Source organism: Psittacula echo (genome assembly GCF_963264785.1).
Source record: "Psittacula echo genome assembly, chromosome: 2".
Lineage (NCBI taxonomy): Eukaryota > Metazoa > Chordata > Aves > Psittaciformes > Psittacidae > Psittacula > Psittacula echo.
Genome location: NC_137737.1, coordinates 107,086,228 through 107,102,940, shown reverse-complemented (window position 1 = coordinate 107,102,940; position 16,713 = coordinate 107,086,228). Strand labels below are relative to the sequence as shown.

Sequence of the window (16,713 nt, the reverse complement as noted above, 5' to 3'; positions counted from 1 at the left end):
TGGAAGATGCTGCTGTTCAGCAACAAATGCAAATCTACTCTTCTTCTGTAAAGCATGGTGTCATGTAGCTGGCCTCAAAATGCCAAAATATAGTATGACATTTACCTTCAGTTTATTGTTTGTCTAGTATAATCTACTAAGCTTTTATCTGAACCAGTGCATCTGCTTATTTTGAATCAGTGAATGATTTGCTACCGTTAAAACTAGTAATGGTTTGCCATGTGCTTGCGTCAGATTTTCATCTGAAGAATGAATTAGCTCTTTCTGCTGTTCACCTGAGCCTAATAGACAATAGTTTTCAAATTGTTGCTTAAAAAAATACATCAAAGGAGCACATCATTGGACTGAGAGTAGCCTGTGGGAGGCTTGCACTTTGGCTGCATCTCAGTGTTGAGAGGTGTGTGCTGTACAAATAACACGTCTTCTGCCTTGTCATGGCCAAAACTGGAAAGGTAAGGATTTGGATTGATTTTAGAAAAAGGAAGGGTATGACTCCTTTCCTGTCCATACTTATCCTTCCCATCCCGGCCACCCCTCACCTTTTGGTCTTGACATCAGGGAATACAGACTTGGTTGAAGCTGTGCAGGTACAGTAGAATGAAAGAGCCTTTGATGTTGGCAGCAACAACAGCAAGCCTTTATCTCTGAAACTGAATAACAGCAGGGATCTGCAGCTCACTGCTTCCAGTTTGTTTTCAGGCTGCAGTAGAAAGTGGGGGATGACTGCTTACTTAGAGCAGCTGTTGGGAAGTGGGATGGGGAGGGATAGATATAATTGCCTGAGTAAGGAGTGGTGGTTCAGTAAATAGGCTCAGGCAACACTCAGCTCTAGTATATCTGAAGAGGTTATAGTTTATTCTGTCATGTTACTAGAAGATAATGTATTAAGAAAAATATTTATTTAGGCTTCATCAGTAAAGTGCTATGACAATTTTGAACCAATAGGGAAGAATTTGTGAAAAAGATAAATACAAATTACAGTGGCTTCAATGGCTCAAGTAATTTACTAAGAAGTTAAAAAACCAAAGTTAACACCTAAACAAAACATATCTGACTAGAAATATTTGGGAGCTATAACTGGGGTCCTTAGTATTGTTTATTAGTAGTTGTTTATTGAAAAAGCAGAAGGCATCTTTTTTTGTTGTCTAATCTATGCGTGGGACACTGAGATCTACCAATGTGAAAACATGAGATCACAGTGTTTAGGAGCAATTGGTGTGCTGCCTACAAGTAGTATTTCCTTTGGTAAGTAAATAAGATGTATTCAGATAGAGAGCATGGTTTAGTATTTTTCCCTTGGGTAGCTTTTGTAATGCTAAGGAAACAAAAATACAGATAATGAACATGTCCCAGTTTCTTCCAGAAGCAGCTTGGCATAACATCCTGACTAAAAACATAGCAACTAGTTATTTAATAAATGCAGAATTCTATAATGATAAAGAAAAAGTGCTTACCAGTTGCTAAAACAATAATAATGTAAATCTGAATAAGTGTACTGAGCTGTTTATTAGCACAAATTCATGTGGTATGTAGCCCAATTTGAAAAAGAAACATTAGTAAGAAGATGTTCTGTTTAGTCTTAAATAATCAAATTTAGTATTATTTTCTGTGTGCAGAATTAAGTCTTGCAAGTCTTCTGATATAATTGAAGAGTGTGGTGTAGGTCACTTCATCCTCACTGGTGTGCCCTTAACTGTTAATAGTTTGTCATCTGTCTGTTTTGAGTGTGGGAAGATATGTAGAAATACAAACCTGAGGCAATCAGTGCTACTATAAAAAAATCTTTACAAGAAGGTTTGCAATCCTTGGTGTTACAGATTAATTTACTGGATGACCTTGTAAGCAATCCCTGGCTCGGTTCCATCTGGACAACTGTCTTTTTCCTAGAGGAAGCAGGGGATGGCTTAATGATTCTTGCCAGCTACAGCCCAACATGAAGCTCTGCACTGGGGAAGAGCTTGCGTTAGTGAGCAGAGATGTATTACTTTAGCTTATGAGTGATACGCTTTTTCAAAGGAGTGGGTGCTGCCCTTTACTTCAGGGCAGTGGAAGGGGCAGCTTTGCAACTAGGAGCAGATTTCTCATTTCAGCATTGCCTTCTTTATTGTACTTCTTGCTCACAAGCAACTGAGGTTTTTTAAACTGACTATTTTGGTCTCTGGAGGCACACAAGGAAAGAAAGTGATGGATGCTTGCATGAGGTGGGAAGGGGCCAGATGGCTGCTGTAGAGGAAGAGCATAGAGCCAGTGCTCAGTGGCCAGGCTTGACATTCCAAATCAGAATGCAAGTTTGGGACAAACTGAAAATTGTTTTAAGGAAAATAAACTTGGTTTCAGGTTGGTTGTTTTGTACATTTGCTAACAGTGAATAACTCCTTACTCAAGTAAGTTCATATAGTTACATACAGATAAAATGTAATTTTGTTTATTTTCTGTCCTCTGTAGTATGAAAATTTCACACTTTTCTATGATCTAGCTTAAGTCAGTGCATGGAGTTCTCTTCCTCTTTTACAGTTTCAGTAGGACCCCGTGGCTTTTCTGTTAGGAGTAACTGAGCTTCGTGCTAGAAGACAGACATCTGGCAAAAAGAAACTCTTGGGACTGAACATACATCTCTGGTACTACCAGAGCTTGAGCTGCATGTATGGTTTTTAAAAACACAATGTACGATAACAATAGTGTTAACTGGACACTTGTGAGAAAAGAGTGATTTTTCTATTGTGTTACTATGAAAGCCCATAGCTCGTTTTCCTCTCTCCAATACACTGTTTTCACATTGTTAATATTGAATGTATTAATTTAATATTGCCTTATGTAAGATAATTAAATTGGCAGATATTTTACTATGTTTTGTAATAATCTAACTCCACTAGATTTTAAAATTGTGAACCAAATGCTGTATAAAAGCATAATGCTGATCTGTACAAAGCCTAAAATACCTCTCTCTTTTTTAATTGGATTTGAAGAAAAGTATCATTTGACATGCTCCTCTGTTAATTTTCAGTTGTGGTGGCTTCAAAGGAGATGCTGTTCTTTTAAGATAGCCTAAAGAGCTTTTCATATTTGATGGGATTTTTTTAGTTGATTAAATGGACTAAAAATTTAAGAGCTTGGTGAAAAAAAAACACAAACAAACCCCTAACTTGATTGAATATATTTACCAAAAAACTCCTTGGATTATTTCAGTCTAGTGGGTTTAGTTTTTCTCACTCTTTAGATGTTTTAATCTTTACAAATTCTGTAAGTTTTCTTTGTGCTGGCCACTTGCAGGCTAATCTTAGATGAAGAGATCTTTCACAAGGCATGCTTCTTAAGTCTTAATCCTGAAACTTGGGGTTGCAGTTCTCCAGAAGTTACACAACTCGTACACTGATGATGAGGTGTGGTTTTTATCAGTCATGTTTTGAAAAGGATTTGAAAAGCTGCTGGAGGAAATGAAATGCAGCTTTCCAGCTGAAAGAGGAGGTGATGAATATGTGGATTGTTTGTTTTCTAGATGATTCAGTAAATTGATGTGACTGACATACTAAGATGTAGATTCAAATCCAAGTTCCTCAACAAAGATAATAAAGAGGAACTAATATTCTGGCAATGACTGTCACAAATGTATCTTGGAATGTGCCAAGATCTGTGTACTACATCAAAAAGTTACGTTGGCTGTTACCTGCAGCAGCCCTTTTGTGTGCTACAATTTTATGATATTTCATTTTATTATAGAACTGGCTTATAGTTTTCTAGTATGGTTGTCTTCTTTTGACTGGTTGTTCTTAATTACAAAATCCTTTTGTAATTAAGTTTTTAATATGCTATTTCAGTCAGACCTTGAAGACATCTGAAAGATACACAAATGCCTATCACAGAAGTTTGCAGTTAGTGTGTATCATTAGAGCAGTCAGTTACAGATGCACATTTTTGACAGGTAATTATCATGTGGTGTTTTTCAGTATTTAAGAGCAAGGATCTCCTCTCAGTCTTAAAAATGCCTTATACTGTTGGAGGCTGTTTTATATTCTTCTGGGGGCAGGGGAAGGACAATGGCACTGTTTTGTCTTATGTTTATTAGGGCTTCCATTAAACTACCTACACTAATTTTATTTCGTAGAATCACAGAACACTGGGTTGGAAGGGATCTTGAGGACCATCTAGTGCAACCTTTCTTGGTAAAGTGTGATCTAAACTAGATGTCCCAGCACCCCATCGAGGCAAATCTTAAAAGTGTCCAGTGCTGGGGAATCTACCACGTCCCTGGGGAGATTATTCCAAGCATTACTTGAAGCAGCATGATTTTTCCCATGTAGGCAAGGCTACACAACAGATTTGGGAATAGCAGTCAGAACTTGTTTGGTCCTGTACTATCAGATACTGAACTTTTTTGCCAGCTGAGAAGTATATGTATTTCTAATGTCTATTTGTTACTCTTCAGCTCATTTTTATTACATTGTGCAAGTAAATTGAAAACAGCAATCAGTGTGTATTTCATAAGGTATGGGGTTTTTTTATGATACTCTGAAGCTGTAGGATGGCCAAAAATTACTGCAGTAGGTGCTCCAGACTGAGCTGAAGCTAGTTGTAGAAAATGTGAATTTAACTTTGAATTGTAAGGATGTTTATACTTTGTTGTTGTTGTTCTGTAAAGCTGGTGTTTTAGGCAAGCTTTCTTGTAAGGCTGTCTATGTAAATTGGCATAGCAGACAAATACTGTGAACTTGTGGGTCCTACTGCTGTTTCAGTAATCAGTAATTTAACTGATAAGTCTTCCCCATGGGTGTCTCTGAAGAAACCTTTGCTGGCTGCGGAGACAGATTCCTGCTTTCCAGCCATTCACTGCAGGGACCAGCTGCTGCCCCAAGGGGGGTGATGCTGCACCTCACCTTGAATGTGTGTGTGTGTGTGTGTGTGTTTTCAGTGTTCTCATGCACGACATTTTGCAACATTTCAGCCCTGCAGGTGGTGGTGTTAATCATAATTAATAATCTACTGAGCTTATAAATATTGAAATCGACTTTCCCCTTGGGTACTGAATGAATCTGGGGCAGGGTGGGAAGCAGAACTTCTTAACCTCAATTCTACATAGGGTACTGACAAAAAATAACTAAAAATATAGAGATCTACAGAAAGGCTAACTACTTCATGTGGTGGTGATGAAGAGTTGTCACTGGCACTGATGGGAATATGTCTGAAAAGAGAAGACGATACAGTCCTCTTCTTGTGTGGAAAGTTATATGCCATAATTAAAAAGAAGAAGATAATTTTCTTTTACATATAGCATGAGTTTGACAGACATCAACATCTGTTCCAGCATGTTTCACTCTATAGACATAACATGGAAAAATGAAGCTATTATTTTGCTGGCATGATGCAAAACAGATCTGCAAAGGAAATAAGCTACATCAGAAAAAAAATCTCTTTTTGCATATGTCCTGGGTTCAGCAGTAGCAGTCAGTTTTTCTCCTTCTTAGTAACCCAGGACAGGATAAAACTGCATCTACAACAAGGCTTTGCTGTGCTGGGAGCATGGAAACATTATACTCCTATCCATTATAGTTAAATTGGGAAAGCATTTGCATGCAGCCCGATCTCCAGTTGCTTTTATTCAATATGAGCCGAATAAAACAACCAGTGAAGGCAGAATGGGAGGCTTTCCTTTTGCTTGGGTTTCTAGGTCAATAGCCACTGATGTTAGCTTGATAATATACAAGACTCTGTAAGCCAGAAACAAAGGTGCTGCAGATAGGCATAGTTATCAAATAATCATTAAAAATAATGAGCAGATAGTTATCAAATAATCACTAAAAATAATCTGTATTGTATATACATGTATATTATGTTGTATAAACATTTTTTCTAGATCAAATTCTTTCCTTTTCCTTTCTGCTGATACAATAAATGGGTTTTCTCTCAACCACCATAGTTCTGTTTTAAGTTAATATTCACTAAATGTTGGATATGATTTGCCTGTGTTACAGTGGGACACGTAGGGTTTTAAACATGAAATAAAATCATACATGGAAACTGATCATCTGTGTCATGTATCACACTGTGAAGACATCCAGGCAAAGCTGTTCTTAGTTTCTCCTTACGTTATAGAATTGTCAGTTCAAGCAGCAGTCTGTAATTTATAGATCTTTTTATCTGTGTTCAAGCATGGTAGAAAAAATTCAGTGTAAGGCGCAAGAAACTTAATTTTCTCATTTTTAACCTTAAAGGTTTGTGTGTCATTAATATACTTTCAGAAAAAATGCTTGTTTCTCAGGATGATAAAGCCTTAGAATTTAATGTTTTTTGCCTTTGGTAAGGTAAACTAGACTGTTCACACTGACCTCCCAGTTAAAGCATTATGAAATTAACTTAATACTGTTTGAAAATTCCATGAGTAAAATAATGATCACAGTTCAGTGAAGCAGCATGGTGCTTCTAATTGGGTTTTCTACATCCAGTCTAAAAGATAATATCTCAATAATGGATTAAAAAGCGATGCTGCCTGGATTCAGAACGTGGTACTTTGTGCAGCATGTGAGCGCTTTGTTGTTTTCTCTGTGTGTTAAGCAGGTTTATGCAGGGACAAAGTGTAGCCAGGCTTTGTTTTGAACTCAGTGTACTAGTAGGTGGTGGCAAGTGGTTTTTAAAGGACAAACCAGCAGACACAAGTTAAGTGACGTTTTTAGGAGGGGGAGCATACCCATTCTGGTTTTGTTGTAATTAGCAGGAATAAGAAAGATGATGATAATGCGGCAGCATTAGTATCTGCCCATACATGTCAACTGAGTATGTTCCCAATATCTCCGTAGAGCTTGAACTCTACCTGCTGGCAGGAGCCTCGCAATATGTTACTGCATCTCCTGCTGCTGTTGCTTTTGCCAGGTGAATTATTGCTGTTACAGAAATGGCAGTGTGTTACTTTGCACGTTTCTGGTGTATAGGCATGTCTCAGATACGTTGCTAGTGTTAAATCCAAAGCAAAGTGACTTTAATATTTTCTGTTTACCCTTGTCACTTCTAGTATTTTAGCATGCATTATCTCATGCACTCTTAAAAAAAACCCAGCAAAACAAACAAAAGCGAAAACTAGGCTGTGTGTAGCCTTAGATTGTTAATTTTTTTTGGCTAGGCTATGGAACTGATGTGTGCATGTTCTCCTGTCTGGAGAAGTAGATTCCATTCACTGTCGTGTGATCCATTACAGTTAGTCTGCAGATGCTTTTGAAAGAACAGCAGGATCACTTAAATCTCCAGTAAAATAGTTAATGCTAAATCCATTGTCTTCTGCTTAATTTTGTTGCTGGTTTTTTTTCATGCTGATGATTAGCGTTTGCTTTTTTTAACAGAATTTGCTGTGCATTCATCTCAACCAGTCTCACAGTTTTGTAGCGTTTTAGACTGTCCACCTAGACCTCACTAAGTTGTTCTCAAGTTGGCTGAGTTCAGGTATTAGAGTGTGACTGAATGATTCCATAGTTGAAATCTGTGATAAGGGCAATTTGTTGTTAAATAAACCCAGCCCAGGAGCTGCTAACTACATGAAACTTAATCTCAATTCACAGGATCATTAGTTGCTGTATGTATGACTTGGCTGCAGACCTTTGGTGACCAGGGATTGGACAACTCATCGGAAGAGTTGTCAGAAAACGTGAATTGTCTAAAACTTGTGTATAGGCAAACAAAACCTGACATGATACAGTGTTTATAATGATTGTTAAAAGGTAAACTGCACATCTTTTACTGCACTTTCCTCCTTTCTTCTGTTAAGTGGTAAAAGTACAACTTTCTGTTGTGTTTTACAAGCATTAGTGCTGGCACAAGTGGGAATTTGGAGAGGTGGACAGGAGAAAAGGGACAGGGTTGTCACACCAGGAATAATTCTAAGGCAAATCTAAGCAATAGTGAGTATTATATATTTTGTCCAATGTGGTGTTTTTCGGAAGTACAGGAGAGTTTGGTATATTTGCAGGACTGTTCGTATAATTCAGTTCAGATCTTAATAGTTCAGCCCTTATCAAAAGTTCCCTTGTTTACATTTGGGCTGAAAAGCTGAGTTTCTTAGGCCAGTATTTAAAATTCTGAACAAAAAGCACAAATCAGATCCTTCAAACTGTTTCTGAGAATTCAGCTAGAGGGGAAGAATATATCTTCTGTAGCAAAAACTATTTTGGAAATCAGGCAAACCTTTCTAATGCTGTTTGTAGTTTAGAAGGGATACCTAACTTTGCCTGGAGAAGACCTCCCAGATTTTCTGGCTTATGAGTGGACCGTGATTTTCAGAAGTCTTAAATGGAACTGAGTGTGGGAGAAGCAGAAGGTGGCAAGGGAAACCTGAGAAACAGTGAGCAACCAAAAGGTGAGGTTAGGTGAGGCAATGGGTATGGACAAGAGGAATGGAGAAACTGAAGTTTCACGAGTTTAGGTGCTGAACACCTGCATGGTGAGGAGGGGGTTGTGAGAGGAGGTGCAGTCCTGATGGTGGAGGAACTGGACTGCGGGAATGGGGGATGAAGAAGTTAATGGAAAGGGACTGAGCCTGGGAAGTGGTTGTAGATACCATGGAATGGGAAACTAGTGTACTGAGCTTGACTACAATTACTGGAGCAACTGGTGTTGGGTTACATTGTGGTGACAAGACCATGGGAACCAGGAGCAGGATTCATAGGGGGTGAGACTAGAGAACAGTGATCCACACTTTCCCAAGAAGTTGGAAGGATGAGAAATTATTCTCTGAGTGGACAGTAGCAGTTGTCATGCTGGTAACTGATGAGTCAGGATACTCCTGCAAAAGTCTGGCCTGGTTACAGTGCCCATCTGCCTCGTGATGCAGAGTCCAGACCTTCTGCTTGTTACTTCAGAAACATGCCACATAAAGCAATTAAACAGCAGTCTTTCCAGTTGTTAGCTGGCCAGTTATTTCCAAGAATGTCTCTTACTTTGTGGTTGTGACCATAATGTAACACGCTGCTTTGAAGCTGCTTCCATGGCAGTTGATTCAGCTGGGGGAAGACATGTGGCAGGGCTCAGAGAAATTGTGGCTGCCTCATCCCTGGCAGTGTTCAGGGCCAGGTTGGACAGGGCCTTGATCAACCTGGTCTAGTGGAAGATGTCCCTGCCTGTGGTAGAGGGGATGAACCTGCATGATCTTGAAGGTCCCTTCCAACACAGACTATGATTCTACAATGAGAATGAGCATGGGAGCAACATGTGACATAGTTTGCGTAACCTCTGTATAAGGCTTTGGTTGTTACCCTGTAACAAAGGTTTGTGCCTAGACTTTTCTCCTAGACTGTCTGATTTAGCTTGCTCTGGAACAGGCAGCAGGATATAAACTCATAGCATGTTTCACCAGGCAGAAAAAAGGCAGTGTGACGGCATAGCCAGTACAGGAGGCAGGGTCTTAGAATCATAGAATCTGTCCTCTTGGGACAGAGGTTTCTCCTGTGTGGTTATGGTGGGTCTCTTTCCATGTGTGCGCTGTCTAAAGCAAAGCACTTAACTTGGATCCCGTAGCGAAAGTTTTGTTTTCCCCAGGATGTCTATTGGAATCAGCCGGTGAATTGCAATTCTGATGGGACTTTACAGAATTTGTGGATCAGAGGCTGTGAGACTTTTCCCTGAAGTGAAGCAAAGTAGAGAGCACATGCTGCTGCATACCTAGAGATCTTATCTTCATGTGATTGTGAGACTTTATCATAATGTGATCAGAGACATTTCTAGAACACCTAAAATACTATTTAATTATTTATATTGAGGTTGGCTGTCTTCTGAATGGATTAATGAACAGCTGGTGTACCCTCAATAACAGGGAATAACCTGGATCCTGCTACAGGTTCTGAATGTGAGCTGGCTCCTCCAGCAGTCCATTCCAGTATGGATGTGGTGTATAGCTCTCTGATTGTTGAGGGGTAAATAGTTCTGCATATTTGTATATCCCTACTTCTAAGCTGATATGGACTCTCAGAGCAGAACTTGAAATGCTTCGAATGGTATTGTTATTGCTGAAGACTTAATCCATCTACAGGTAACTGAGAGAACACAAACCTGTTTACGTTGCTTCTAGAGCTGATCTGATGCTGGCATTATTTTTGACAAATATACAGCTTGTTCCTCTGTGGCTTGAGTTGCATGATGACAGACACTTCTTTAGTGTACATTTTCTAACATTCTCATAGCATCCCATATCATAGAATCATAGAATAGTTAGGGTTGGAAAGGACCTTAAGATCATCAAGTTCCAACCCCCCTGCCATGGGCAGGGACACCCCACACTAAACCATGTCACCCAAGGCCTCATCCAACCTGGCCTTGAACACCGCCAAGGATGGAGCATTCACAACCTCCCTGGGCAACCCATTCCAGTGCCTCACCACCCTCTCAGTAAAGAATTTCTTCCTTATATCCAATCTAAACTTTCCCTGTTTAAGTTTGAACCCGTTACCCCTTGTCCTATCACTACAGTCCCTGATGAAGAGTCCATCCCCAGCATCCCTATAGGCCCCCTTCAGATACTGGAAGGCTGCTATGAGGTCTCCATGCAGCCTTCTCTTCTCTAGACTGAACAGCCCCAACTTTCTCTGCCTGTCTCCATACAGGAGGTGCTCCAGTCCCCTGATCATCCTCGTGGCCCTCCTCTGGACTTGTTCCAACAGTTCCATGTCCTTTTTACGTTGAGGACACCAGAACTGCACACAATACTCCAGGTGAGGTCTCACGAGAGCAGAGCAGAGGGGCAGGATCACCTCCTTCGACCTGCTGGTCACGCTCCTTTTGATGCAGCCCAGGATACGGTTGGCTTTCTGGGCTGCGAGCGCACACTGAAGCCGGCTCATGTTCATTTTTTCATCGACCAACACCCCCAAGTCCTTCTCTGCAGGGCTGCTCTGAATCTCTTCTCTGCCCAACCTGTAGCTGTGCCTGGGATTGCTCTGACCCAGGTGTAGGACCTTGCACTTGGCATGGTTAAACTTCATAAGGTTGTCATCAGCCCACCTCACAAGCGTGTCGAGGTCCCTCTGGATGGCATCCCTTCCCTCTGGCGTATCAACCGAACCACACAGCTTGGTGTCATCGGCAAACTTGCTGAGGGCGCACTCAATCCCACCGTCCATGTCACCGACCAAGATGTTGAACAAGACCGGTCCCAACACCGATCCCTGAGGGACACCACTCATTACTGGTCTCCAGCCGGACATCGAGCCATTGACCACAACTCTTTGCGTGCGGCCATCCAGTCAGTTCTTTATCCACCGAGTGGTCCACCCATCACCCATTACATATCCTGTAAAGTAATCTCAGTTAAAGAGCTGAATGCTGCTAAGCAGTTCTTATTTTCTTCTCTTTATCCAAAAAAATCTTGTGAAAGCCCTTCTTGAGGCATTAGTACTTGCCAGCTATGAAGAGTGTATGAGTCACAAGGGAGTTACTTAATGCTGTGTTTGTGATTACTCGTGACTTGTGAAATTTTAAACTTGCTTTACCTGTCTACATGAAGCATTTCCCTTTTCTTCCTCTTTGTATGGCCATATTGCCTTATTAAAGAAAGGGCACTGTTTATGTACCTGGGTACCGCTTGTTAAATAAAGTAGGTGGCCTCTGATGTCATTTTGCTATTTGACTGCATGGCAACATTTCAGTCTGAGAAGCGTTTGAGTGAAAGCAGTGTTTTGCATTAAGCTTTTCAGTATGTTGTAAAAATAGTCTGAGCAAGATACAGAACTTAGACATGTCTCAGGCATTGTATAACTTTACTAAATAACTTACTTCTAACTCTGTCTTCTCATCTCCAAGTCATCTTTTTCAACTATCTCAACAGTTTTATGAGTGCCACTCATGGTTTCTGAAGTGCTTTGACACTAAGTGATAGTTTTTATTCTTTCCTTTTATGGTTCATTACTTTCCAAAATGGAACTATGCTTCTTTAAAAGCATAATTTTTGAGCATGATTTTTTTCCAAAAGTGCTGTGCCTCATTTCTTCAAATAACATCGGTTTCTTCATGTAAGTCCCCATCTTTTGGACTGAATATGATGATGAGGCACTGCTGTGTTTTTGCTCTTGCTTTTAGGCAGTGACAGTAGAGCAGGTTCTGATATCTGGTAGTGATATTTTCAGTGTAACACCCAGATTTTCAGAGTGTATCTGCTTGTGGCAAAATGGGATGACTTAGTGACACCCACTGCGTTTCAGATATGGTCTTGCATAATGCTTGTTGCAGAAAAATTCCCTGTGTCCTTCATTCTGCCTCACAGCTTTGCAAAATAACATCTGTGCAAGTAATCACCTGCTCTAATTTGCTTCTGCTGTTGTAATTCGTTCCGAGGCACAAAGTCAGAGACTCAGTGCAAAACAGAAATAATGGAGCCTTCTGTGTGAATGACAGAGCTGTGAGTTTGGTCTTTCAGACTGTGCCTCTCTTTTAATATGTTCATGCTGGATTAAATGACACACCGTAATAAGTGGAATCTATTAAGGTTCCCTGTCATGTCTCTCTTGTCTTCACTTCTTTATGTTTTTTCCAAACCTCAGCTGTTTAATATTAATTTTTACTTAGTAGATATGTAGCTCAGGCTGATTATTTTAGGAGAGAGTTGTTATTTTCAAAAATTATGCTAGAAAAGACCCCCACATTATTTTGCCCATTCAGGCATCTTCATGTCCCCAGCCTGCATTCCTGTGCTTGGTGTATGGTCTTGAAAGATGGCTGAGCTGGAGCGAGTCCAGAGGAAGGCCACGAAGATGCTCAGAGGCCTGGAGCATGTCTCCTGTGAAGATAGGCTGAGTGAGCTGCGGTTGTTCAGCCTGACGAAGAGGAGGCTCTGAGGAGACCTTATAGCATCCTTCCAGTGCCTAAAGGGCACCTACAAGAAAGCTGGAGGGGGACTTTTTATATGGGGACATAGGACAAGAGGGAATGTCTTTAAACCAAAAGAGAGTAGACTTAAATTAGTTACTAGGAAAAAGCTCTTCACTATGAGGGCGGTGAGGGGCTGGCGCAGGTTCCCCAGAGAAGCTGTGGCTGCCCCATCCCTGGCAGTGTTCAAGGCCAGGGTGGACGGGCCTTGAAGCAACCTCGTCTAGTGCAAGGTGTCCCTGCCTGTGGCAGGGTGTTTGGAACTGGATGATCTTTAAGGTCCTTTCCAACCCAAACCATTCTGTTGTCCTGTGGTGGTGGTATGATGTCTGGGAGTTTGTGTTAGGGACATACCTTCTGCTTTCCATGTTTTAATTTAGTCTTTCCTTGGGGGAGTGGGGGTAGAGGAAATGTCACAATTCTGCACATGTTCAGTGAAGGCTGTTTATTTTTGACACTCAGTTATTCTGAAGGTTTGACTCCATGTTGAGCAGAAAAATGGTTCAAGAAACCGCATTTTGGGAATATTGTAAAGAGTAGTTAGTTAGGTCTGAGTGAAAGTAAAATCTGGGGAGATTGAGTTGTACATGCAGTATCACAAAACAAAGCTGCTCAGAGAAGGTTGCACCTCTGTCATCATGTTCTGCCTCCCCTCTTTTTTCTGTCTTGGGTGACTCTTGAGCTCTTCTACAAGCCAGCTCAGCAGCAGAAGTCTGTTGGAGCAGCTACTAAATTGAATCATCTCACAAGGGGATCTGGGGAAAGCAAACCACTGGAATTGGGGGTGTGTGGTAATGGGGGGAGTAATATGACCTTCCCCACATGGGACGTAGCTGTTAGTAGTGAGCTGTTAAATCTGGCAGATGAGAACTGCATAGGTGGAGAAAAGCAATTTGAAGCAAGGAGCCTGCTGCAGAGAGCAGGACTGAGTCAGTAACAGATTTGGAACAAAGGGTCAAATCTGAGAGGGAGAAGTTGGCAGAAGAATCAGCCTGTTAGAAATGTTCCTTTTCAAAATGCTGAGAGGATCCATGATTTTTTTCATTCTCACTATTTTTTGCTGTGAAAGCTAGAGGAAGGGTGCAGTTTTGTATGGAAATAGTACATTAGTTCTAAAGGCTCCGATTCTGCTGATAGGTCTTGATATATCAATTTGAATGCCATGGAATTTCTCCCTTACTTAAAGGACTAGGAAATTGTATAGAAAAGCAATGCTTTCTTAAAGCTGTAAAATAAAAAAAATGAAACCTAAGTGCAGTCTTATTTTGTTTGCATTTACAAATATGCACCATTATTTTTAGTCAGTGCCTCTGCTTTAGCCAGAGTAAAGAATGAACCATATTAAAAGACCTCATGAATATTTTGTTTCTCATCATAATTCTGTGTCTTACTGTGCCCTATTCAAATTCTGATCTGAGTAATTTCCATAAGCCTCTGTGAGTGACCACCTATAGTGAGATTCTTTCTTTCATGCAGTTTTCACTGTGTTCTGCATAGAGAACTGAAGGATGAGAGGTTGGTTCTAAAAAAACCCAATCAACCAAAGAAACAAATACAACCCTCCCCAAAACCCACTTAGCTGGGCACATCTGTAATTATTAACATGGCAAAACACAGTTTCATATTATGCTTTTCTGTATTGTACCAATCCATAAATAAGATGCCAGGAGTTGAGTAATACTGCTGAAGAGTGTTGTGGAACGTATGGGCTAAGGCTGGCTTCATCCCGGGATCTTGGCTGAGTTCCAGAGGCAAAGCATGTGCACCCTTATTTTCCACGGTGGAGTTTATGTGCCTTGGCAATGGCATTGTCCTTTCCCTCTGTGCATTTGCTTGTCTTGCCCACTCTAGACAGGGACTGATTTGTAGGTGTGATGCATCCTATTCACTTGATTAAGTGTAGTATTTCTAATTTCATCCCCTGGGTTACTGTTAAAGTTTAGTCTGTCTGTTCAGCAGCTTTGGGTGGGGTGGTTTGAGTTCTGCTTTTTCTGGGGTGGTGTCCTGGTTTAGCAGTAGCAGTCATTTTTTCTACTGGTGCAGTGCTGTGTTTTGACTTTCGACCTTGGGAATAATACTGATAAAGCTGATGTTTTCAGTTGCTGGTCAGAATGTTTAGACTGACCAAGGACTTTGTGAGTCTCATGCTCTGCCAGGGAGGAGGAGAAGCTGGGAGGAAGCAGGGACAGGACACCTGACCCAAACTAGCCAAAGAGGTATTCCATACCACAGCACGTCATGCCCAGGATGCAGAACTGAGAGTCCCCGGAAGGGCTGGATCATGGCAGGGTGGGGGCAAGGTACCAGTTGGTGAGCGGTTGTATTCTCTTCCTTGTTATTTCCTTTATCATTATTATTATTGGTGGTAGCAGTGGTGATTTGTGTTATACCTTAGTTATTAAACTGTTCTTATCTCAACCCGTGGGAGTTGCATTCTTTCGATTCTCCTCCCTGTCCCTCCAGAAGCGGGGGGAAGAAAGGTGGGGGGGGGAAGTGGACTTCGTGGTTCTGATTTACGGCCTGGGCTTAAACCACGACAGGTGGGTGGATGAAATGCGAAGAGGTGCTCTGCAGGAGTTTTATAGGTCATTCTGGTACTCAGTTGAATGCAATAGTATTGCCAGTCTGTGTCATTGGTAATATTGAAAATGCTTGTGTTATTGAAAGTTTTGTCCTGTTTTGATATCTGTGAGTCTGAAGCTTTAGATACCTGGACATTTCTCCTAAAATATCTTGTTTGAGCACACCATTTACTCGTTTAAACGCAATATTGAATTAGCAGTGGAGTATTTGATAACAATTAAAAATGTAACAAAATCCAACAAGCATGACAAGAAAAAAATACAAAGAAGCTGGCTGTGCCTTGTGTTAGTGTTGTTCTCTTATAAAAAAGCTTTCTGCTTTTGTATAAGAAGTTATAGTGTGTCTGTATGATGTATCAGGAGTTCCTGCTTAGCCAGGAACTGTGTCATTTATTTCTCTGAATGAAATTTTATGAAGTACTGGGTATCCATGACTGTTTGCCTCACTTAGCAAAGGGTTGACTGCTTTCTTCTTAACTGTGATATCTACATCAGCATTAAATAGCAGGTGTACCAGAGGTGACTGCAGATTACAAAGGCTAGTGCAGAAACCACAGGTATCATATCTAGATACACTCGTCACAACTAAAATACTTATAGGTTTACTTAGGCTTATGTGCATAATCTTACACCATGTTTTAATTCTCGGGTTTGTGATTTGTTTTTTTGGGAAGGAAGGTCTGAGGCCATGACTACACAGCCACCATGATCACTTTAGGTTTGAAGTGCAGGGCACCTTTCCCAAAGTGTCCACAGTCTTTCCTGTGACACTCATATGGCTGCACAGGGAGCCAGGCTGTGGAACTGATATGTCTTTAAAATAACAAAAATCTTTTTTTCTCCTGTTTGTCTTCCAGTAGCTCAGTTTCCTCTCATCATTAACACAGTAGCACAGATTGAAGTTGTATTGAAGTTAGCATGTAACCGTGACTTGACCTGTCAGCCAATTATAGCAGTGGATACGGGAAATAGATTTTTCTTTCTCTGGGGTTAGCTCTATTTCTGTTTTCCTTTCATCCCATGAAAGAATGGCTCCTATCTGAGGGTGACCATTTAAACACAAAGGGTCAAGTTCAGCAGAGTGGATTCCAGAGGTATAATGTCCCATGCAGTATATCTGTTCTGGGGAATTTCTGGAATTATCTGTGCTGGGAAGAGGTTTTTTGCTTATGAGTTTCATTGCTGAGAATTTATATATTGGCTTTCTTCAGCAGTTTTCATATTAGCTTTTATTTGGTCATAACTCTCAAGCAGAAAACATACCAGCATCTGGGCGCAGGTGACCTGATACAGCCTCTTT

At 40.8% G+C, this 16,713-nt stretch overlaps 1 protein-coding gene across 3 annotated transcripts in view; it reads left to right on the top strand.

The window, feature by feature from the left end:
* Positions 1–16,713, top strand: part of RALBP1 (ralA binding protein 1) — a 37,240-nt gene that overhangs the window by 1,840 nt on the left and 18,687 nt on the right. The window lies entirely within an intron of this gene.